Here is a 23,994-nt window from a genome sequence, read left to right as displayed (position 1 = left end):
AACCCGCCATCTCCAAGAGTCGTCTTGGGCTTCATGAGTCGTCACAGGTATAACCCGGCCCCTCCTGGGCGGGTCATACTAATAGTTATATCCCCAACATTAGGCCCCAGATTGATTTGAACTGGTTCATGTCAATCTTCAACACTTAGAAAAAAGTTTCCGCCCTTTATTGCACGGCAATTTGTAACCCGCCATGATGTCATCTTCTGGATTTGCAATAACCCGCCATGACGTCATCTGTCATTAATTCATATTTTATCCAATATATCCCAACAGGTCCTTATCTTTAATAACCATCCCGAGAATCGAGGCGTCCTGACAAGCTGGATACCCATATTTTTCGGCCTCCTCATTTTTCACGCCCACTTTATCAGTCTTTCCCTTATAAATAGGCACGACTGGTCTTTCTTCATTCTCCCCCTTTCCATCGTCTTCTTCCTCTCGCGACCCTACTGCTGCTCGAGCTCCGCCGGCGCCGCAGCGCACTTCGTCTTCCTCGACCCTGGCCGCTGCATCGACCTGAGCTTGTCCAGTGAACGGCAGCGACCCTCCGCAGCAGATTTGTGTCTGTAAGTCTTTGCTTTTCCGCACCCTAGATCCACATTAGGGTTGGCGAGTTCTTCTGTGTTCTTCGCTGTTCATCACGGATTCTTCGTAGTTTCTCCACCGTAGCCTCTTTTGATCTAAAAGAGGTATGAAATTCATGCGGTAGCTGTTTCGCATCCATTTCAGATGCTAGTAGATCCCCTTTTTCTTATACAAAGGCCTCTTTAGAACTGATGAACTCCTCTGTACTTCATATTTAGGTCCAGAATATTTTCCTTTCTGAGCAACCGTTTGATCCAAAATAATGATTGCGATCTGTGAAACTTGTTTTTATGACACTTAGCCAAATATCTGTGTTTTTTGATAGATCCATCTAGCCCTGGCAGCTCTAATCACTGACTTAAATTGCAATGCTCAATAGATAACATCCACCACACATGGCGGCTTAAGTAACTTGACTGCTCATGGTGGTTTAAACAACCTAACATAATTAGTCATATACCATTAGGCCCCTTCATAAGCCGCCATCTTGAGTACGCACTATAATATTTGTCTTCTCCGGCTTAAATTTGAACCGGTAATTTTACTCTTTTGCTAGGCTTCTGTCTTCATAATGCTGCCTAAAACACCTGTTACATTCAATTGGGTCAAGTCCATCGTCACAGATAGCACACTTGACAATTTTGTGAAGACTGGCTATCTGCCAAAGAAGGAAATCATGTCCTACCGTGCGCCTGATCCAACCGAGGAAAAGCCTCAACCCAAAGAGGGGGAAGTCATTGTCTTCAATGACCACATGAACCGGGGTTTTCCCCCACCCGGCTCAAAGTTTTTCAGAGACGTTCTTCACTTTTTTGACCTCCGTCCTCAAGACACCGGACCCAACTCTGTGTCTAATATTTGCAACTTTCAAGTGTTCTGTGAGGTGTATCTTGGGGAAGAACCCAGCTTGCTACTCTTCAGAGAGTTGTTTTACCTAAACCGCCAGAATGAACGTGCCAACGGGCCCAGCTTGGAACTTGGTGGGGTCTCAATCCAACGAGGGAGAGATGCCATTTTCCCTTATGCCAATCCACTGAGTCACCCCAAAGACTGGAACCAAACATGGTTCTACTGCCAAGATACTTCTCCGGCTAACGAGAACCCTTTGCCCAGTTTTCGCGCCTCGCGCCTCGCGCCTCGCGCCTCGAGTCTACTCATCCTTTGCTAGACAAGCTATCTGTTGTTGATCGCCAGAAACTTGCCCCCACCATGACCAAAGTCATGGCTCTTTTGGGGAATGGTTTGAGTGGTATCGATTTGGTCCGGGTCTGGGTTGCTTGGCGGATCATTCCATTAAGCCGCTGTTCCGGTTTGATGTGCACCTATACAGGCGAGAAAGATGATTCTCTGCGGCACAGTTCTGTCGATTTACCTGAAGATGTCATTGATGATACAACAAAGTCGCTCTTGAACGAGAGCCTAGTAGATTGTGGCAAGTTTTGCTTAAGTCCTTTCTGCAAAGCTAACCCGGCTCCAGCGGTAAACCGCCAAACTTGAGTATTCTTACTTTCGCCCTTAAGATTTTGTCTTTTACTCAGATTCTTGCTGTTTTTCACAGGCTAATGATCAATTTTGGAAAGCAAAGTACGACCATGAAGCTGCAAAGAAAGCCAGGAAAGCCAAGAAAGCCGCTGCCAAGAAGAAAGGGAACAAGACCAGCGCCTCGGATTTGCTTCATTTAGAAGATACCTCTGAGTCGGAGGTAGCCCTTGACTCCCTAGGATCCTTTTTTAACCACCTTATTGACACCGATTATCATCAGGAGGACAGAGGAACGAGTCACGGAGTAGATGAAGAGGTAACTATTATTTCCTCCGACTCCGAGCCTTTGCCAAGACAGAAAATCCGAAGAGTAACCCGGAAAGTAAGATTTTCACACCCTTTAGCTTATCAAGATCCTCAATTTTTTTTGAAGCGACAGATTTATGAGAACCGGAGGCAGACTAGGACCAGCAAGGACGCAGAACTCTCCTCCGGCTTACCTAATACACCAAAGAAGCGCCGGAACGAGGTCACTTCCGACTTAATTCCTTTTTATCCTTTAGCGGGTGTGATTCGTCAACCACTCAACTCTTCTGACTCGAATTACCAGGAAACTTCACCTTCCTCCGGCGACTCACTCCAGTCCAATATGCCGGCTTTTAAGACCGCTCCAGGGTAAGGACAATTTACTTATCCTGTATTCATTTCAATTCTTTATATTTGTACTGATATTTTAATCTTTATGCAGTGGAAAAGCAAAACCCAGCAAGAAGGCGAAGAAGAGTAAGCCAGCCGAAGAGCCATTCTTCAAAGAGCCAGGACTCCAAACAACCGCATCTGAGGCCTCTGTTCCTGAGCCGCCACTTGAACCGGCGCATGACATGCCAACATCAACTACTGACCCGCCTGCCGATCAAGCTGTCGAGGTCTCTGAAAATCTTGATATCTCTAGCCCGGCTAAAACAGATGACCCCAAAGATGAGGATGTGGAGATCACTAAAACTGGCTATACTGAGCCGGGGAGACCTATTGCGCTAGCCATGTGTTCTGCCAAAGAAGAGCACCCGGAATGCCATAAGGTCAGATTTGACATTGCTGATTATACTCACATGAGTATTGGGGAAGTTCTTTCTGGATATCTTAACCAAGTGCACAGCAGCCGTGACCTTGAAGTTGATATGGTGAAACAAATGCATCAGAAATTTGAGGTATAAACTCTTTCCCTTCACTGATTTATCCTTACTATGCTAGCCCCCAAGTCTATTGCTTATGATGAATATGCTGTAGACTTAAAACGGACGTATAAACATTAGTAATATCCTTTGATCACAACTGTAAAAAATCCGGCTTATCCTGTAGCCCCCAAAGGCCGGCTTAATCAATATGAATGAGCCGGTCTTTCCCATGCTTATGCAGAATATAATCCTTGTGTAGATTGAACAGCAATATGCATTAGCCCCCAAGTGCCAAGTATTCTTGCTTGCAAAGTGCTTGGGACTTAGTCTCATAAACCGCCAGTTAGATAAAACCTTCATTAGACATTAGCCCCCAAGTGCCATGTGTTGTTGCTTGCAAAAGACTTGGGACTTAATACTGTATGCTAATATTCATTATTTTTTACCCGGTATTTGTGCAGGCCACGACTGCTCAACTTCAATCAGAACTGTCTGAACTGAAGAGCCGCCTGGAGGCCCAAGAGACTGAAACTCAGAAGGCTAACTCCAAATTTGAATTCAGTATATCTGAACAAGAGAAACTGAAATCCGAATTTGAAGTTGAAAAGAAGGCCTGGGCTGAGAAAAATTGCCTTAACCCAACGAGCCGAAGCAGCGGAAAAAGCTCTTGAAGAGGTAACCATTGAATTATCCGGCTTAAAACACCGTGTATCTCAGATGGTCTCCGCAATCTTTGGTAAGTCGCCCTGAAAGTGTTAAGTATTGAATGTTTCTAATGATCATATGAATTTGTAATTAACTCACCTGATACTGCTATACAGGCCCCAGGAGCTCCAACCTTAACCAGAACATGTCGATGAAGCTGAAGGCGGTTCACACACTCGTGGAACAACTGTATACCGGACCTCAGCGTGCCTTGGCCGCAGTTGCCCTGTCAAACGAAGTCCCCACCCTTCTGGCGGATGTACTAAAGCGGCTTGCTGTGCTACCTCAGCGGTTCAATAAATTAAGGCGATCTTCTGCGAGAGCCGGAGCCGTAGCTGCATTAAGCCGGGCCAAGGCGTGGCTACCGGAGCTAGACCCGGCCGACATCGCCATTGGATATCCAAGCCTGAAGGAAGACGACCCATCATTTGAACAGGAGGATTTCACCGCTTGTGTGAAGAAAATACGCCCTGTGGCCACCCAGATTGCTGATGACACGGATCTTACCAAGTATCAGCCGGGTTATGACGCATAGAATCGGAGGATTCCAACGCCGCATTATGAAGTGACCAACCTTATCCCTCCAATTCGCAAGCATACCTTCGCCCCTGAAGTTGACCCGGCTGGATTAATTAATGATGAAGCTGAATTTGAAGCTTTGAGTGGCATTGACTGGTCATCATCAACCTTCCAGGACAGGGAACAAGATGGAGGAGCAGAAAGGGATGATCCGGAAGCTTCAGGCCAACAAAACAACTGATTCGTCGGGCGGCTCATATTTGTACCTTGTTGGGAAACTTATTTAATCATGTGAACTCGGCGAGTCATGTAATAGGGTAGTAATGACTTTGCTTTGTCGTGCCATCGTGCATGTTTTGGCACTCCACACTGTTAAGCTGCCATCTTATATTCACCCCTATTACACTTATCATCCGTTTTCTTTATGATTAAGAAAGTTTTTGAACTGTCCTGCATACAGGAATAAATCACAAGACCCTTGGCGGCTTACCGCAGGGCGGGTCATATATCTGACATAAAACCCGGAACGTGAAAGAGAGTCATAGATAAGCCTGTTATCAATTATAGCTTTGAAACACAACTATAATATCATACCTGTGATCCTTTAATTTGTACTGCCGGTTTATGTGACCCGAACAGTAACGGTGATAACCCAATCTTTAGAAGCTGCTTACTTCCAAATGTCTGACGCTTGTTGTCTGTTGGCGACTTATCGTCCAAAACCAAGCTCGGCTAAATTTAAGCCACACTTATACTTATATCTGAACCAAAAAAAGTCTCAAGATAAAAATCAAAGAGTGTGTTCAAAAACTTAAGCCAAACAAGAATAAAATCAAGGCTTCTGATTCGAATACGATCAGTAAACCATTCCAAAGGGGTTAAGCTAGGATTCGAATACGATCATGTAGCCCCCAGTGGCTTTGGCGTTGCGCCGATCAAAAGGGTACCGACAGCTATGTTCTTTTGGTTTGAATACGACCTATGTTTAAACAAGAAGCCCCCTGATGATCTTGAGAGTTTTTTAACGACGCTGATTCGAATACGATCAACGTCGGACTCAAAGGGGTTAAGCTATGATTCGAATACGATCAAGAAGCCCCCTGGTGAGTTTGGCAGTGTGCCGATCGAAAGGGTACCGACAGCTATGTTCTCTTTGGTTCGAATACGACCTATGTTTGAACAGGAAGCCCCCTAATGATCATGAGGTTTAACGGCTAGATTCGAATACGATCATGAGCCGGACCGAGAGGGTTAAGCTAGATTCGAATACGATCAGCCCCCAATTGGTCATTTTATAATTAGAATAATAAAGACACATGATCGTTGAGGATGAAAAGGACAGAGGTCCTGCTTTATTACTTATCATAATATATACATCGTCAAAATATGTACATCATGAGAGCCGGTGGCTTAAGTGTAGTAAGGCCGAAGATGAGCAATATTCCACGGTCGGTGGGTCTCCTCCTCCGACTTACGTGAGTCTTTGTGCTCTCGAACATCGATAAGGTAGTATGACCCGTTGTTCACGTTCTTGCTGACCACAAAGGGTCCTTCCCAAGGTGGTGATAGCTTGTGCGCATCAGACTGATACTGGATGAGCCGGAGCACCAAGTCACCTTCTTGAAAGGTTCTGGACTTAACCCGGCGGCTGTGATAACGGCGCAGGTCCTGTTGGTAAATCGCCGAGCGGGCTGCTGCTAAGTCGCGCTTCTCATCTAACAGGTCAAGTGCATCCTGACGGGCTTGTTCATTATTAGCTTCAACATAAGCCGCCATGTGGGGCAAGTCATGACGAATGTCACTAGGTAGAACCGCCTCTGCGCCGTAAACCATGAAGAAAGGTGTGTAACCCGTAGACCTGTTGGGGGTAGTATTGATGCTCCATATCACAGAAGGTAACTCTTCTACCCAACAACCCGGCGTCCGTTGCAAAGGAACCATAAGCCGGGGCCTGATGCCTTTCAAGATTTCCTGATTGGCTCTTTCAGCTTGCCCATTGGATTGGGATGAGCTACTGAGGAAAACATCAAGCCGGATATGCTCACGTTGACATAACTCCTCCATGGCACCCTTGGACAGATTAGTACCATTGTCAGTTATAATGCTGTGTGGAAAACCAAAGCGAAAGATCACCTTTTTCATGAATTGAACCATCATGGCTGCATCACACTTACTGACTGGCTCTGCCTCAACCCACTTTGTGAATTTGTCAACCGCCACCAAGAGGTGGGTCTTTTTATCTTTGGACCTTTTGAAAGGCCCAACCATGTCGAGTCCCCAGACTGCAAATGGCCAAGTAATTGGAATCATCCTTAATTCTTGAGCCGGTACGTGAGCCCGTCGTGAGAATTTCTGACAACCGTCACATTTACTGACCAGATCTTCCGCGTCAGCATGAGCCGTCAGCCAATAAAATCCATGACAAAAAGCCTTGGCCACAAGGGATTTTGAACCGGCATGATGGCCATAATCTCCTTCATGAATCTCACGAAGAATTTCTTGACCCTCCTCAGGAGAGACACAACGTTGAAACGCCCCACTGACACTGCGATGATGTAACTCCCCATAGGCAATCGTCATTGACTTAGACCGCCGGGTTATCTGCCTAGCCAAGGTTTCGTCCTCAGGCAACTCGCCCCGGGTCATGTAAGCCAAATATGGCACTGTCCAATCGGGGATGACGTGAAGAGCCGCCACCAATTGTGCTTCTGGGTCAGGAACAGCCAAGTCTTCTTCTGTGGGCAACTTGATAGAAGGGTTATGCAGAACATCCAAGAAAGTGTTAGGTGGCACCGGCTAACGCTGAGACCCCAGCCGGCTTAAAGCATCAGCCGCCTCATTCTTTCTTCGATCAATGTGCTCCACTTGGTAACCCTTGAAGTGTCCAGCAATGGCATCAACTTCACGGCGATAAGCCGCCATGAGAGGATCCTTGGAATCCCACTTGCCTGATACTTGTTGAGCCACCAAATCTGAGTCGCCAAAGCACCTTACCCGGCTTAAGTTCATCTCCTTAGCCATCCGAAGACCATGGAGCAAGGCCTCATACTCAGCTGCATTGTTAGTACAGGGAAACATCAACCGGAGTACATAACAAAATTTTTCACCTCGAGGGGAAGCTAAGACAACTCCAGCCCCCGAGCCTTCCAATTGCCTGGACCTATCAAAATGAATAGTCCAATATGTGTTGTCCGGCTTTTCTTCAGGCATCTGCAGCTCTGTCCAATCGTTGATGAAGTCCACCAGTGCTTGAGATTTAATAGCAGTGCGTGGCACATACCTTAAGCCATGAGGCCCAAGTTCAATGGCCCACTTGGCGACCCGTCCTGTGGCTTCTCTATTTTGAATGATATCTCCCAAAGGAGCAAAACTAACCACAGTGATGGGGTGAACCTGGAAGTATTGCTTAAGCTTCCGGCTTGCCATGAACACCCCATAAACGAGCTTCTGCCAGTGTGGATATCTTTGCTTGGACTCAATAAGCACCTCACTGACGTAGTAAACCGGCCGTTGAACCGAATGTTCCTTGCCAGCCTCCTTGCGCTCCACCACAATGGCAACACTGATGGCACGTGTGTTAGCAGCCACATATAGCAATAAGGGCTCCTTATCAATGGGAGCAGCAAGGACCGGCGGCTCAGATAACTGTCTCTTCAAATCTTCAAAGGCAGCGTTAGCAGCATCACTCCAGACAAACTCGTCCGTCTTCTTCATCATCTGATACAGTGGTATGGCCTTCTCACCTAACTGGCTTATGAACCGGCTTAAGGCAGCAATACGACCCGCCAGACGCTGAACATCATTGATACACGCCGGCTTAGCCAAAGAGGTGATTGCCTTGATCTTCTCCGGGTTAGCCTCAATGCCTCTGTTAGAAACTAGAAAACCCAAAAGCTTGCCTGCTGGCACTCCAAAAATGCACTTGGACGGGTTAAGCATCATCTTGTAGACCCGGAGATTATCAAAGGTTTCCTTCAGATCATCTATCAAGGTCTCCTTCTCTCTGGACTTCACCACAATGTCGTCCACATAAGCATGAACATTGCGCCCAATCTGACTATGGAGACAGTTCTGCACACATCGCTGATAAGTCGCCTGGGCACTTTTAAGCCCAAAAGGCATAGACACATAGCAGAAGGCTCCAAATGGAGTAATGAAAGCCGTCTTCTCCTGGTCCTTAACTGCCATCTTGATATGATGATAACCAGAATAAGCATCCAAAAAACTCAAACACTCACAACCCACTGTAGCATCAATAATCTGATCAATACGAGGGAGAGCAAAGGGATCAGCCGGACAAGCCTTGTTTAAATCTGCGTAGTCCACACACATATGCCAAGTGTCGTTCTTCTTAAGTACCAGGACCGGGTTAGCCAACCACTCCGTATGAAAACTTCAACAATAAAACCAGCCGCCAAGAGCCGGGCTACCTCCTCACCAATAGCCTTACGCCTCTCTTCATTGAAACGACGAAGAAACTGCTTGACAGGCTTAAACTTGGGATCAATATTAAGAGTGTGCTCAGCGAGTTCCCTCGGTACACCTGTCATGTCAAAAGGTTTCCATGCAAAGATGTCCCGGTTCTCACGGATGAACTCGATGAGCGCGCTTTCCTATTTCGGATCTAGATTAGCACTGATGCTGAACTGCTTAGATGAATCACCTAGAACAAAATCAACAAGCTTGGTTTCATCAGCCGATTTAAACTTCAGTGTCGGCTCATGTTCTGTGGTTGGCTTCTTCAGAGACGTCATGTCCGCCGGGTCAACATTGTCCTTATAGAACTTCAACTCCTCTGTTGCACACACAGATCCAGCGTAAGCATCATTGCCTTCCTCACATTCCAAGGCTATCTTCCGACTCCCATGTACCGTGATAGTGCCCTTATAACCCGGCATTTTGAGCTGCAAGTAAACATAACACGGCCGCGCCATGAACTTGGCATAAGCCGGCTGTCCAAATAGGGCGTGATATGGGCTCTTAATCTTGACCACTTCAAAGGTTAACTTCTCAGCCCTAGAATCATGCTCATCTCCAAAGGCTACCTCCAGTTCAATCTTACCCACTGGGTATGCCGATTTACCAGGCACCACTCCATGAAAAACGGTGTTGGACGTCTTAAGACTCTTATCCATCAACCCCATACGATGGAAAGTCTCATAATAAAGGATGTTGATGCTACTGCCTCCGTCCATGAGCACTTTAGTGAATTTATATCCACCGACCTGAGGAGCCACCACTAAGGCCAAGTGACCCGGATTGTCAACCCGGGGAGGGTGATCCTCCCTACTCCACAAAATAGGTTGCTCAGACCATCTCAGATAACGAGGAACTGCTGGTTCAACAGCGTTCATAGCCCTCTTATGAAGTTTCTGGTCCCTTTTGCATAAACTGGTGGTAAACACATGATATTGCCCACTATTCAGCTGCTTTGGGTTACTCTGATACCCGGATTGCTGCTGCTGCTGACCTCCATGGCTAGACTGCTGATTATAACCACCTTGGTTACCTTGAGGGCCCTGAAAGTTGGAATTTGAACCACCACCCGGGCCATGAAAACCGCCGCCGCCTGAACCGCCACCAGGTCCATGATTGCCGTCGAACATGTTAGAATTCTTGAAAGCCCTCATGATCGTACAATCTTTCCATAGGTGAGTGGCCGGCTTCTCCCGGGTATCGTGCCTTGGACAGGGCTCATTTAGCAACTGCTCAAGGGTGGGACCTGACCCGCCAGACCGAGGAGGTGGCCTCCCCTTATGTCGTTGATTCTTGCCCTGCGCATTAGCCACAAACTCCAAACTACCATCAGCCTTACGTTTATTATTGCCTCCTTGATTCGCTGGGTTATGCTGAAGACCCTTAGCGTTGCCGTTCTTCTTTCCCTTCCCTGTCTTCTCTTCATCAGACGCGGGATCTGTCGTGGAATTGTCACGGCAGATGTCCTCGGGCTAGGACTTAGTCGTAGAGCCATCGCAACTAGGAAGCTTGAAGGGGTTAAGCGGGACAAGGAACACGAGGGTTTATACTGGTTCGGCCCCTTACAGTGAAGGTAAAAGCCTACGTCCAGTTTGAGGTGGTATTGATTAGGGTTTCGATGACCAGGGAGCTTAACTGCTATGCCTGGCTCTCGACGAGATCTTTCTTGTCCCTAAACCGCTGCCGGGTCGTCCCTTTATATAGGGAGGCTGACGCCCAGCAGCTCTCAGAGTCCCGGCCGGCTCATAAGAGTGTCCGGCTCGGACTCTCAACTATTCTTGCCTTACACTACAAGTTCTACCCTGATAATGATTGCAACTACGGGCCTTAAGCCGTATCCGGGTCTTAAGCCCATCTCTGGCCCACCGTCTTTAAGCTTAGCGCCGGGCTTCTGGCAATGACCATATGAGTAACCCGGCCCCTCCTGGCGGGTGACTCTAAGGTCTATATCCTCAACATTAGGCCCCAGATTGATTTGAGCCGGCTCATGTCAATCTTCAATTCCTTCGACAGAAAAAATCTCCGGCTTACCATTTGTGTGAAGGCCATAACCCGGCGCGACGTCATCCTCTGGACTCCGGGTAATCCGTCGTGACATCATCTTCCATTAAGTCCGTTTTTAACTCCACCAGATCCGCAACGGATCTTATCTTTACTGCCATCCCGAAAATCGAGGCGTTTTGTGGGGAGATAATCATGCCGTGGTCTCCTTGATTCTCGCGCCCACTTATGAGCTCGCCCTTATAAATAGGCCGGCCCGACGGGCCTTCAGCCACTTCTCTCTCCTTCGTCTTCTTCCTCGCGCCACTGCTCCTCTGCCCGAGCTCTGCTGCCGCCGCCGCCGCAGGTCTTGTCGTCGTCACCAACTCAGGCCGCTGCATCACCCTGATCTGACCAGAGAAACGCGACGACCTCCGCGACTCACCAGCCACCGTAAGTCCTGCTTGCCCTGTAGAACAGATCTGCCGTAGGGTTCACCCGTGTTCTTCATGTTCTTCGCTGTCGCCCGCAAGTTCTTCGGTAGTTTTCATTTTTACTGCCCTCCTTGATCTTGGACCTGTATAGACCTGCCGCGGTAGCTGTTTGGCACTCATTTTAGATGCAAGCAGATCTCTTTTGACTGCCTAAAGGCTCCATTCCAGCCCAAGAACTTCCCTCACGTCTGTTTTTAGGTCTAGAAATTTTCTTTTTCAGCTGACCATTTGATCCAAATTATTTACCTCAATGTGTAAAACTTGTTTTCACCACACTTAGTAAAAAACTGCACGCATGGAACCATGGCGGTTTACATTTCCGGCTTAAAACACGCGCCGTAGAACCTTCCGACTTAAAGGAGACCATGCGCCATAGAATTTTCCGGCTTATCTGTGACAAGGCTGTAGACAACCGAATTACTCTCCATGCCTCGGGCTGCTTAAAAAACCTGATATACTTAGATATATATCATTAGTCCCCAAGTTAAACCGCCACCTTAACTTTGAACTGTAAGTCTCCTCCGGCTCATTATTAAACCGGACATTTTTCCCTGTATCATAGGCTTCCAACAGTCACCATGCCTCCCAAAGCTCCGAAAGCCTCCATCACTTGCAACTGGATGAGGTCCAATGTCACCAATGAGACCTTAGCGGATTTTGTTAAGTCAGGCTATCTGCCCAAGAAAGACATCATGTCTTACCGTGCCCCCGACCCATCAGAGGAGAGACCACAGCCAAGGGACGGGGAGGTGGTCATTTTTGCGGATCACATGAGCCGGGGCTTCGCACCGCCCGGCTCAAAGTTTTTCAGAGATGTTCTGAATTTCTTTGATCTGCGGCCTCAGGACATAGGACCCAACTCAGTGTCCAATATCTGCAACTTCCAAGTGTTCTGCGAGGTTTACCTTGGAGAAGAACCCAGTCTGCTGCTCTTCAGAGAGCTTTTCTATTTAAACCGCCAGAACGAGTGTGCCAACGGGCCAAGTTTGGAGCTAGGCGGCATCTCCATCCAGCGGCGTAGGGACTGCCTTTTCCCTTACGCAGAGCCGCCCAGCCACCCCAAGGACTGGAATCTGACGTGGTTTTACTGCCAAGACACGTCGCCGGCTGATGAGAGTCCGTTGCCCGGCTTTCGCCCCTCGCGTCTGGAGCCGACTCACCCACTGTCAGACAAGCTGACTCAAGCGGAGCGCCAACCTCTGCTCCCCACCATCAACAAGATCAAGGCTCTCCTGGGCAATGGTCTGAACGGAATCGATCTGGTCCGGGTCTGGATCTCGTGGCGGGTGATCCCATTGAGCCGCCGCCCCGGCTTAATGTGTGAGTACACGGGCCGAAAGGATGACCCCCAGAGACACAGCCGCAACGATCTTCCTGAAGATGTTGCAGAGGAGATGACCAAGGCTCTCTTGAACGAGAGCCTGGCAGACTGCGGAAGGACCGGGTTAGCCCCCTTCTGCAAGACCAACCCAGCCCCAGCGGTAAGCCGCTGATCTGAACATCTTATCTGTATATAACTTTCATCTGAATCGTTTTAAGAAATCATCATTGTATTTTTCAGGCTGATGATAAGTTCTGGCGGGTCAAATATGACCATGAGGCGGCCAAGAAGGCCAGAAAGGCGAAGAAAGCCGCCAAGAAAGCCGCCCCTCGCAAGAAAGGAAATAGGCCTACTGCTTCAGAGCTGATGCAACTAAGCGACAGCTCCGAGTCAGAGGTAACCCCCGAGCCTGTAAGTCCTTTGTTGTACTTTGTTGTTTATTTCTGTCCGCCTTATCACTACTTGTTCATCAATAGGACAACACCGGAGCAAGTAACCCGGTGGTTGAAGAGGTAACGACATTTTCCTCCGACTCGGAGCCCTTGCCAAGGCTGAAAATCCGAAGGGTAACCCGGAAAGTAAGCTTTTCACATCCTTTAGCTTATCAAGACCCTCAATTTATTTTGAAGCGACAGGTCCATGAGAGCCGGCGGCACACCCGGACCGACAAAAGCACCGACCTCTCCGCCGGGTTACCTGACGCATCGAGGAAGCGCCGGACCGAGGTGATCTCAAAATTGTACCCTTTTCATCTTTTGGCAGGTGTTATACGTCAACCACTCAACTCTTCTGACTCAAATTATCAGGAAACTTCTCCCTCTTCTGGCGACTCTATGCAGTCAAGCCTACCGACTTTCAAGACCGTGCCCGGGTAATGATAACCATCTCATGTTGCACTTTGTCTTTACCTACACCATTGTGCTTAACCTTTCTGTCTTTCCAGTGCCCAGGCCAAACTCACCAAGAGGGCGAAGAAGTCCAAGCCGGTCGATGAGCCGGACTTGCCTGAGCCAGAGGCAGCCGCTCAAGAGCCGCCAGCTGCCTCTACAGCTGAGGCCGCTGCCCCAACCACCAAGGCAACTACAGAAGCTTCTGTTAACCCGGAGGCCTCCAGCTCGGCTCCACCAGCAGATGACCCGGACGTGGTAATCACCCGGACGGAGTTCGTTGAGCCGGGGAGACCTACCGTGCTGGCCAAGTGCTCCGCCAAAGGGGAGCTGCTAGAGTCGCGCCGGGTTAACCTGGACCTCACCGACTACTCCAACTTGAACATTGGAGAGATCGTCTCCGGCTTCGTCAGCCAAGTGCACAAGAGCCGGGACGCAGAGATTGCCATGGTGACCCAGATCCAGCAGAAATCTGAGGTAATATTCTTCTGTCCTCTTACTTACTGCTTAGTTACCTGTACCATGCTAGCCCCCAAGTCGACGACTTATGATTGAGTATGTTGTAGACTTAGGTTCCGGCTTACTCCATTGAACCGGCAATGTGTAGATAGAAACGTTCAATATGCATTAGCCCCCAAGTGCCAAGTGTCTTTGCTTGGAAAACGCTTGGGACTTTAAATTTGTATAGTAACTGTTCATGCCATAACCCGGAAATTTATACAGGCTACTGGCAAGAAGCTTGAGGCTGACCTCGCTGATCTCAAGAACCGGCTGAAGATGCAAGAGATGGAGACCCAGAAGGCAAATGACAAGTTTGTGTCCAGCATCGCGGCGCAAGAGAAGCTGAAGACGGAGTTTGACACTGAGCGGAAGGCGTGGGCCGAAGAAAAGGCCGCATTGGTGAACCGGGCTGAACAGGCGGAGAAGGCTCTCTCCGAGAAGACCGCCGAGCTCTCCGGCCTAAAGCGCCAAGTGTCCCAGATGGTGGCCGCAATCTTCGGTAAGTCGTCTCACCGGCTTTCATCAAGTTGAGAATTTACATATCTCATAATTCATCCTTGTCGGCGGCTTATCTGACTCTGTTAAACAGGTCCCAGAAGTGCCAACCTCAACCAGAGTGTGGTAACCAAGCTAAAGGCCGTGTATACTCTGGTGGAGCAACTCTACACCGGGTCACAGCGTGCCTTGGCTGTGGTGGCCCTATCCAACGAGGTGCCGACTCACCTGGCGGAAGTCCTTCGCCGGCTCGCCGTTCTACCTTAATGGATCCAGAGCTGCGACGGGCCTCTGCAAGAGCCGGAGCGATTGCCGCGCTGAGCCGGGCCAAGGCGTTCTTGCCAGAGTTAGACCCGGCGGACATCGCCCTCGGCTATCCAAGTCTGAAGGAAGACGGCACCGCCTTTGATCAGAAGGACTTCGCAGCTTGCGTGAAGGCCGTACGCCCGGTGGCCACTCTTATTGGCAACGATACAGATCTGACCAAGTATCAGCCGGGCTACGACGCAGAAAATCAGAGGATCCCTACTCCGCGCTATGAAGCCCTCAACTTGATCCCGCCGGCTCGTCAGCACACTTTCGCCCCGGAGATTGACCCAGCCGGGTTAATTGACGAGGAAGCCCAATTCGAAGCTCTCAGCGGCATCGACTGGAAGTCATCAACTTTCCAGGTCTTGGGATCAGCCGGAGGAGAAGAGAGGAACGAGCCGGAGACTTCAACTCAGCAAGCGTTGTAACTCAGCTGGCGGCTTATCAATCAATGCCTCACCCTTTTGGACTCAATGAGTCTTTGTAATAGAGTAGGACCAATACTTTATCTTTGCCATGCCATCGTGCACGCCTTGAATGTTAAAGTCTGATGAAGTTGTCTCCTTTATGTTTCTCCGGGTCATAATCAATCCTTTGTTTTCCTTAATCTCAAAATAGTTGCCTTTAACTATCCTGCAGAGAAGGACAAATCACAAGTCTCGAGGCGGCTTACCGCCCTGAGAATCATAAGTTTTAGATATATAACCCGGAATATGAATTAAAAAGGACTGGTCTCCAATTATATCCTTAATATAGCCGTAATAACATACTTAGCGGCCTGCAAGCATACTTCCGGCTTAGATAACCCAGGTAATAAGGTTGGTACCTCAATTCCGGTTTACCTGTCTTAATAACACCCATTGTGTCCAACTAACACTGAAATCAAAGTTTAAGCCGGCCAAGTGAGACCCGGCCGTACACACTTTGAAATGATCAGAAGAAACCTACAATGAAGCAGAAGAACTTAGGGGCTTCCGGTTCGAATACGACCAGAGACCCGGCCCAAAGGGGTTAAGCTAAGATTCGGATACGATCATATAGCCCCCAGTGGGTGTGGCGATGCCAATCAAGAGGGTACCGACAGCTATGTTCTCTTTGGTTCGAATACGACCCATGTTTGAACAGGAAGCCCCCAAGTGATTTTAAGAATTGTTTAACGACGCTGATTCGAATACGATCCACGTCGGTTCCCAAAGGGGTTAAACTATGATTCAAATATGATCAAAGAAAACCTCCCAATGAGCTCGGCACTTTGCCAATCAAATGGGTATCGACAGCTATGTTCTCTTTGGTTCGAATACGACCCATGTTTGAACAGGAAGCCCCCAAGTGACCTTATTACCTTCGGCTAGATTCGAATACGATCATAAGCCGGATCCTCCTTCAAGTTATCATGTTAATCTTGCAATGAAAACAACACGTGCACATTTGGAGGAGAAAAAGGACAGAGGTCCTGCTTTATTGCTTATCATAATATATACATGGCTGAGAGAAATATGTACATTATGAGAGCCGGTGGCTCAAGTGTAGTAAGGCCGAAGCTGAGCTATGTTCCACGGCCGACGGGTCTCTTCCTCCGACTTACGTGAATCTTTGTGCTCCCGAATGTCAATGAGGTAATATGATCCGTTGTGCAAGTTCTTGCTGACCACAAAGGGCCCTTCCCAAGGCGGGGATAGCTTGTGCGCATCTGTTTGATCTTGGATGAGCCGGAGCACGAGATCACCTTCCTGGAAGACCCGGGTTTTAACCCGGCGACTATGATAACGGCGCAGATCTTGTTGGTAAATCGCGGAGCGAGCCGCGGCTACATCACGCTGTTCGTCCAACAAGTCAAGAGCATGTTGGCGCTCCTGTTCATTGTCCGCCTCAACATAAGCCGCCACTCGAGGTGAGTCATGACGGATGTCACTGGGGAGGACGGCCTCTGCCCCATAAACCATGAAGAAAGGCGTGAAGCCTGTAGACCTGTTAGGAGTAGTGTTGATGCTCCATAACACGGAGGGCAACTCCTCCACCCAACAACCCGGCGTCCGTTGCAAAGGGACCAAAAGCCGGGGCTTGATGCCCTTCAGAATCTCCTGATTAGCTCTCTCAGCTTGACCATTGGATTGAGGATGAGCAACTGAGGAGACATCAAGTCGGATATGCTCTCGTTGACAAAACTCTTCCATGGCGCCTTTGGATAGATTGGTGCCATTGTCAGTTATAATGCTATGCGGAAAGCCAAAGCGAAAGATCACCTTCTTCATGAACTGAACTGCTGTGGCCGCATCACACTTGCTAACTGGCTCTGCTTCTACCCACTTGGTAAATTTGTCAACTGCCACCAAAAGGTGGGTCTTCTTGTCCTTGGATCGTTTGAAAGGCCCAACCATATCAAGCCCCCAGACCGCAAAGGGCCAAGTAATTGGGATCATCCTCAGCTCCTGAGCCGGCACATGAGCCCGTCGTGAGAACCTCTGGCAACCATCACATTTACTGACCAAGTCCTCTGCATCAGCATGAGCCAACAGCCAATAAAAACCATGGCGAAAAGCCTTGGCCACAAGAGACTTTGAGCCGGCGTGATGGCCACAATCCCCTTCGTGAATCTCACGCAAGATCTCTTGACCTTCCTCAGGGGAGACACAACGCTGAAACGCTCCTGTAACACTGCGATGATGCAACTCGCCATTGATAACAATCATTGACTTAGCCCGCCGGGTTATTTGTCTGGCCAAAGTTTCATCCTCAGGCAACTCACCCCGGGTCATGTAAGCCAAATAGGGCATTGTCCAGTCCGGTATGATGTGGAGAGCCGCCACCAGTCGCGCCTCCGGGTCAGGGACAGCCAAGTCTTCCTCTGTAGGCAGCTTAACAGAAGGATTATATAGGACATCCAGGAAAGTATTAGGCGGCACCGGCTTTCGCTGAGAGCCTAGCCGGCTTAGAGCATCAGCCGCCTCGTTCTTCCTGCGATCAATGTGCTCTACTTGGTAGCCCTGAAAGTGCCCAGCAATGGCATCAACTTCGCGGCGATAAGCCGCCATGAGAGGGTCCTTAGATTCCCACTTGCCTGATACTTGTTGAGCCACCAAGTCCGAGTCACCGAAGCACCTTACCCGGCTCAAACTCATCTCCTTAGCCACCCGAAGACCGTGGAGCAAGGCCTCGTACTCAGCCGCATTGTTAGTGCAAGGAAACATCAGTTGTAGCACATAATGGAACTTGTCACCCTTAGGGGAAGCCAATACAACTCCAGCCCCCGAGCCCTCTAACTGCCTGGACCCATCAAAGTGAATAGTCCAATATGTGTTATCCGGCTTCTGCTCGGGCACTTGTGACTCTGTCCAATCGTTGATGAAGTCCACCAAGGCCTGAGACTTAACAGCAGTGCGTGGCACGTATTTCAGATCATGAGGTCCAAGCTCTATAGCCCACTTAGCCACTCTCCCTGTGGCCTCCCTGTTTTGAATGATATCACCAAGAGGGGCAGAACTGACCACAGTGATGGGATGACCCTGGAAGTAATGCTTAAGTTTCTGGCTCGCCATGAACACACCATAAACAAGCTTCTGCCAATGCGGATACCGCTGTTTGGACTCGATGAGTACTTCGCTGACATAATAAACCGGCCACTGAACCGGATGCTCCTTACCCTCTTCCTTGCGCTCCACCACTATCGCCACACTAACGGCTCGTGTGTTCGCCGCCACATATAATAATAAGGGCTCCTTATCAACCGGAGCAGCAAGGACTGGAGGCTCTGCTAGCTGCTTCTTCAACTCCTCAAAGGCAGTATTAGCTGCATCATTCCAGACAAAGTTATCAGTTTTCTTCATCAACTGATATAATGGCATGGCCTTCTCACCCAAACGGCTTATGAACCGGCTTAAAGCAGCGAGGCGACCCGCCAAGCGCTGAACATCATTTATGCACGCCGGCTTACCCAGGGAGGTGATGGCCTTGATCTTCTCCGGGTTAGCTTCAATGCCTCTGTCAGAAACCAAAAAACCCAGGAGTTTGCCTGCAGGAACACCAAAAACACACTTGGCCGGGTTAAGCATCATCTTGTAGACCCGGAGATTATCAAAGGTCTCCCTTAAATCGTCTATCAGGGTTTCCTCCTTTATGGACTTAACCACAATGTCGTCCACATAAGCATGAACATTGCGCCCAATCTGGTTATGAAGACAGTTCTGTACACAACGCTGATAAGTCGCCTGTGCACACTTGAGTCCAAAGGGCATAGACACATAGCAGAAGGCTCCAAAGGGAGTGATGAACGCCGTCTTCTCCTAGTCCTTAACTGCCATTTTAATCTGATGATATCCGGAATAAGCATCCAAGAAACTTAAGCGTGCACAACCTGCCGTAGCATCAATAATTTGATCAATACGGGGAAGGGCAAAAGGATCAGCCGGACACGCCTTGTTTAAGTCCGTGTAATCCACACACATCCGCCAAGTGTCGTTCTTCTTAAGTACGAGCACCGGGTTAGCTAACCATTCTGGGTGAAAGACTTCAACAATAAACCCGGCCGCCAAGAGCCGGGCCACCTCTTCACCAATAGCTTTCCGCCTCTCTTCATTAAACCGCCGAAGGAACTGCCTGACCGGCTTAAATTTCGGATCAACATTGAGAGTGTGCTCAGCGAGTTCTCTAGGTACACCTGGCATGTCAGAAGGTTTCCATGCGAAGATGTCCCTATTCTCACGGATGAACTCGATGAGCGCGCTTTCCTATTTCGGATCCAGATTGGCACTGATGCTAAACCGCTGAGATGAATCTCCTGGAACAAAATCAACAAGCTTAGTTTCATCAGCCGACTTAAATTTCATCGCCGGCTCATTCTCCGTAGTCGGCTTTTTCAGAGAGGTCATATCTGTTGGGTCAACATTGTCTTTATAAAACTTCAACTCCTCTGTTGCACAAACAGATTCTGCATAAGCCGCATCGCCTTCCTCACACTCCAGAGCCACTTTCCGGCTGCCATGAACCGTAATGGTCCCATTGTGACCCGGCATCTTGAGCTGTAAGTACACATAACACGGCCGTGCCATGAACTTGGCGTAAGCCGGCCGTCCAAATATAGCATGATATGGACTTCTTATCTTGACCACCTCAAAGGTCAATTTCTCCACCCTGTAGTTGTTCTCATCTCCAAAGGCCACTTCCAACTCAATCTTGCCGACTGGATAAGCTGACTTACCAGGTACCACACCGTGGAAAATAGTGTTGGACTGGCTGAGGTTCTTATCCACCAACCCCATACGACGGAATGTCTCATAATAGAGGATGTTGATGCTGCTGCCTCCATCCATGAGCACCTTAGTGAACTTATATCCTCCCACCTGCGGAGCCACCACTAGGGCCAAGTGACCCGGATTATCCACCCGGGGAGGGTGATCCTCCCTACTCCACACTATAGGCTGCTCAGACCACCGCAAATAGCGTGGAACCGCCGGCTCAACAGCATTCACAGCCCTCTTATGAAGCTTCTGATCTCGCTTGCACAGACTGGTGGTAAACACATGATATTGTCCACCGCTAAGCTGCTTTGGATTGGTCTGGTAACCCCCCTGCTGCTGTTGATGACCCTGGCCGGACTGTTGATGAAAACCCCCTTGACCGTTCTGAGGACCAGAATTTGAGCCGCCGGCGCCTGAGCCGCCGCCCAGGCCATTGTAATTCTTAAAGGCCTTCATGATTGCACAATCCTTCCATAGATGAGTCGCTGGCTTCTCTCTAGAGCCATGCCTTGGACAAGGCTCATTCAACAGTTGCTCCAGTGTCGGGCCTGACCCACCGCCTCGGGGAGGGGGCCTCCCCTTGCGTCGCTGGTTATTACCTTGTGAGCTGGCGTTGGCTACAAACTCTAGGCTGCCATCGGCCTTGCGCTTGCCTCCTCCTTGGTTCCCCGGGTTATGCTGAGGACCCTTGCCATTGCCATTATTCTTTCCCTTCCCTGCCCTTTCATCATCTGAAGGGGGATCCTTGGTACCATCAGAATCGGCGTACTTGACAAGAGCCGCCATTAGTGTACCCATATCACTGCAGTCGCGCTTAAGCCGCCCGAGTTTCATCTTCAGGGGCACGAAACGACAATTCTGTTCCAACATTAAGACTGCAGAGCCGGCATCCATCTTATCTGATGAATGTATGATCTCCTTGACCCGGCGAACCCAATGTGTCGTGGATTCACCCTCCTGCTGCTTACAGTTAGTCAAATCCACAATTGACATAGACTGCCTACAGGTATCTTTGAAGTTTTGGATGAACCGGGCTTTCAGCTCAGCCCAAGACCCGATGGAATTCGGTGGTAGCCCTTTTAACCAAGTGCGGGCAGTCCCATCCAACATCATGGTGAAGTACTTGGCCATTGCCGCCTCACTGACCTCCAGTAGTTCCATGGCCATCTCGTAACTCTTGATCCAGGCTGCGGGTTGTAAGTGAGCCGTGTAGTTGGGCACCTTCCTAGGGCCTTTGAAGTCCTTGGGTAAACGTTCATTGCGGATAGCTGGTACTAAGCAAGGGACACCCCCAGTCCTGGTAGGGATACCCACATCGACGGACGTCGTCGGATAAGCCGGGGGAGTCTGGTAGGCCGTCAACTGAGGCACCTGCTCTGCCTCTTGCCGCGCTCTGTCTTGGTCTGCTGCGTGAAAGGCTCCGTTATGAGCCGGGCCATGGCCAGGGGGCGGGTCATGGCGTCGGACGTTACTTGAGCCGGTCGCTGAGACCATGTGCCGGCTGTAACTCGGGCTCCGGCCTGGACGAGGGGTCGAGTGGATCCTGTCCCGGCTGTAGGAGTACGCCTCTTGCTGCGCCAGTGCCGTCTGAAGGAGTTCCCTGACCCGGCGGGTTTCAATAGCCGTCGGAGAGTCGCCGTCGACCGGGAGAGCCGCCAGCCGTGCTGCCGCAGCGACCATGTTCTCCAGCGGGTTATTATAATGACCCGGTGGTATTGGCACATACTGAGGCGGGGCAGGGGCACCTGGGGAGGCCCAATCACTTGTGGCTGAATAGAGGTCCTAGACCCGGGCACTATGACCCCTGGCGGGTTACTAGACCCTGCACCTGGCGTGTTGAAGAGGTTACGTGGATCGTAAACCGGAGGGAGTCGAGATTGGGCCTTTTGATGCCTCCTTCTCAGGACCTCATTGGACGCGGTTTGATCCATCGTGAGCCAGAAGGACTGCGCTTGAATCAACTGGGTTTGGGCATCGAGAGCCGCCCGCTTCGCAGCCATCCTGATCCCCTCCGCTGCCAGATCCTCCTTAGCCTTCACTAGATCCAACTTTAACTGTGCCACCTCCGCATCATGCTGAGCTTGATCCGCCGGGTCAACCGTGGCGGTTAACAGGGCCGTCATCTTGTCCGTCAGATCCATTAGCACCTGAGCCGGCGAGGGCACCGGGTTTCCCGCTCCAGCAGCAGGGTTCTGAACAGGCTGTGCACCGGCCATAAAGACCCCAACCTGATTTGGCGGCTCAAACGGGTCCGGAATACTGTCACCATCGGAATAACCCATGAGCCTGCCATCTTGAAGTTGATACAACGAGTTTGACTCATCGGTGGACGACTCGCCGTCAGAGCCGGCGGCCGTCTCATCACCAGACCCAGATCTATCAGAGAGCCCTCCATGGACGCATCGCACAAAAGCATGCCTTACGGCAGGCCGGGCCCGGGCAGGTCGTGCACGCTGAGCCGTCTCGATGAGGTCGGCGCAGAGGTCCGGCTCAGGGCCCGGCTCACCAATCTTGCCGATGAAAACGTGAATTCCGCCGAAGGGGACCCGGTACCCGTAGTCAATTGAGCCGGCGTCGGGGCCCCAGTTTGCATCGTCGATGTAGAGCTTGCCGCGACGACTCTTGGTCATCCGGCCCACAGCGTATCCCTTGAGCCCTTCGAAGCTGCCCTTCAAGAACTCAAATCCACCGTGCGCTGGCCCCACGGTGGGCGCCAACTGTCGTGGAATTGTCACGGCAGATGTCCTCGGGCTAGGACTTAGTCGTAGAGCCATCGCAACTAGGAAGCTTGAAGGGGTTAAGCGGGACAAGGAACACGAGGGTTTATACTGGTTCGGCCCCTTACGGTGAAGGTAAAAGCCTACGTCCAGTTTGAGGTGGTATTGATTAGGGTTTCGATGACCAGGGAGCTTAACTGCTATGCCTGGCTCTCGACGAGATCTTCCTTGTCCCTGAACCGCTGCCGGGTCGTCCCTTTATATAGGGAGGCTGACGCCCAGCGGCTCTCAGAGTCCCGGCCGGCTCATAACAGTGTCCGGCTCGGACTCTTATCTATTCTTGCCTTACACTACAAGTTTTACCCTAACGGCGGCTAATGCTACAGGCCTTAAGCCGTATCCGGGTCTTGAGCCCATCTCTGGCCCACCGTCTTTAAGCTTAGCACCGGGCTTCTGGCAATGACCATATGAGTAACCCGGCCCCTCCTGGCGGGTGACTCTAAGGTCTATATCCTCAATAGGATCCTTGGTACTATCAGAGTCGGCGTATTTGACTAGAGCCGCCATCAGCTGGCCCATGTCATTACAATCACGCTTGAGCCGCCCCAGCTTCTGTTTTAGAGGTTCAAAACAGCAATTTTATCAGATGAATGTATTATGGCCTTCACCCGGCGCACCCAATGGGTCGTGGACTCACCTTCCTCTTGCTTGCAATTAGTCAAGTCCACAATCGACATGGACTGCTTGCATGTGTGTTTGAAGTTCTGAATAAACCAGGCTTTTAACTCGGCCCAGGAACCAATGGAATTAGGTGGCAGTCCCTTTAACCAAGTGCGGGCCGTTCCATCCAGCATCATAGTGAAGTACTTGGCCATTGCCGCGTCACTGACCTCCAGCAATTCCATAGCCATCTCATAACTTTCAATCCATGCCCCGGGCTGTAAGTCGGCCGTGTAATTAGGCACCTTTCGAGGCCCCTTAAAATCCTTGGGCAAACGCTCATTACACAGCGTTGGTACTAAGAAAGGGACACCTCCCGTTCTCGTGGTCGCGTCTGCCTCAATAGAAGTCGTCGGATAAACCGGAAAAGACTGGTAAGCCGCCCGCTGAG

This window comes from Triticum aestivum, chromosome 5D (assembly GCF_018294505.1).
Source record: "Triticum aestivum cultivar Chinese Spring chromosome 5D, IWGSC CS RefSeq v2.1, whole genome shotgun sequence".
NCBI lineage: Eukaryota > Viridiplantae > Streptophyta > Magnoliopsida > Poales > Poaceae > Triticum > Triticum aestivum.
The sequence above is the reverse complement of the archived record's forward strand: the minus strand, read 5'-3'. Positions refer to the sequence as shown.